Consider the following 2107-nt stretch of genomic DNA (forward strand, 5'->3'; position numbering starts at 1 on the left):
GAAGACTACACATCACCATCCCGTCTGCATAAGACCTCTCCAAATACTCGGGATACTTTCATTGCATCAGGTACGTTTTTTTCATTAACTTAATTCACAGATGTAAACCTACCTCCAAGAAAACTGTGTGTCTTCGCACGTGCTTATGATAACAGGCCGTTTTCTCCTCTTTTCCATTCCTCTTTTTTATATCATCCTCTCCAATAGCAGCGAAAACTTTCTCGACTTGGTTAAGAGGTCAGCGTAGATGGCCCCCAGTCACGCCCGGGCATCACGTACTGCTGTTGCCTCGGGAGGAGAGCGGTGGGCGGCCTCGTGAGAACAGACCTTGACACTGGGGGGGCCTCGATTCGTGTAAACTTTTTTTTTTTCATTTCAGAGTTAATCAGATACCGTGATTGATACAAGCTCATTTGTCTGTAGTTGTCGCTGGGTTGATCCGCTGCTTTGGCTAACGCGGGGAGGATTAATGTTGCAATTTATATCATGCAAACGACAATGGAGTCATTAAGAACTTGTTGATTTAGGTCGTTGCTGAGAAGTCGCTCCACCTCGCCTCATATTCAGCGAACGTTTGCGTTCTGTTAACATATTGCAAACGTTTAGGATGCGGTGACGGCAAACGTTTCTACAAGGGATATTGTGCGAGGCGCAACACTCGGACTATTACCATATTTCAGTCAGTAGCTCGCTCCTCCGATTCACACGCTATTATAAGGAGTCAAATAGTTCACTCGCTGTCTAGGCACTCGCAATCCGATACATTAAGAAAAGATGGCAGACAGCCTGTCGATTGAAGTCGGTAACAAGCCCGGTATTCCGACTCCTTCCGCGCAAGTGTGTGCAAAACATGTGCTGTGCTTTGAGCTGTGGCTGGTTGCCCTCAGCTCGGAAATGCCTGCTCTTTGAACTGACTGCGGTCGCTATTTGTTCCCTCTGTAAAATCTTTGGTATTGGTTTGGTTCTACGCAGCGGTTGAGGTACAAGGTAGAGAGTAAAGTTCTTTGATATGTAAGAAAAAAATGGTTTCTGATACCCGGTCGAAATGGTTGTGGCTAATGGTGGCTGATTGAGTGATTTGGACGTTAGGTTAAGAATCTCCATTAGAGGGTTTTGATAGAATCATTTTAGTATCTGGAAATCACGCGGTTCCTTTTAGTGAGGTATTAATGCGCAAAGAAAATAAATAAAAACTTTTTAATAGGAACTAAAAAAAGTTTTGAATCTCCAGAGTCTAGCAATAAAACGTTTGTCGGGAGCGTGGACCCATCTTAAAGGACACTGGCCAACAACGTTTAGGATAAAATGGCCCGCGAACCGGTTCTGGGAGGGACACGGGCGCCCGCCCGCCCACGAAACCCGTTCTCGGAGGTAAAAAAAATAGGTGTGAACATTTACTGTTGAAGTTCACACGCTGTGTAATTTTTGTTTTGTATGTGGACGAGACTCGCATGCGTTCTTCATTCGTGCGAGAAAATTTATAAATAAATATGACGCAGGAATTTATGATGAAATCAGACGCTACTGGAATTTCCAAGCAATACAAACGTGATGGAGAAAAGGTTAGATGATTTAAGAAATGAATCATACTCTCCCCCCCCCCCATTTCCCATCTACCCTCGCCCTATTCCCCCTCCTCTCCATCCCCTTTCCTCCACTTCCCCTCCCCTTTCCCTCACCTCCCCACCCTCCCCAGACCCCTCCATACTCCTATAACCAGCTCCCCTTCCCTTTTCCCCCACCTAACCCTTCCCCATTTTCCCCTACCTCCCTTTCCCCTTTTCCCCCACCTCCCTTTCCCCTTTTCCCCCACCTCCCTTTCCTCTCTTTCCCATCTCCCTATATATCCTGCCCTCTCCCCGCCCGCTCCATTCCCCAGCAAGAGTTTTTCTCGGGGCACTCGGGGCGAGGGCCACGCCAGCCGCCCCTCAGCGCCACGGAGCCAGCCGGGCGAGCGTCCGAGCCCCTTTTTGTAATGCGATAATAGACGCACGATCTTGTAGGCCTAGTGTGTGTCATCTCTTGTAGGAGGGGGAGGGGGCGTAGGGAGAGCCATCAGCTAGGCCTATTTATATATTTTTTTCCCTTTTGATGTGTCGGCGTACGT

This window comes from Penaeus monodon, chromosome 33, assembly GCF_015228065.2.
Source record: "Penaeus monodon isolate SGIC_2016 chromosome 33, NSTDA_Pmon_1, whole genome shotgun sequence".
Taxonomy (NCBI): Eukaryota; Metazoa; Arthropoda; class Malacostraca; order Decapoda; family Penaeidae; genus Penaeus; species Penaeus monodon.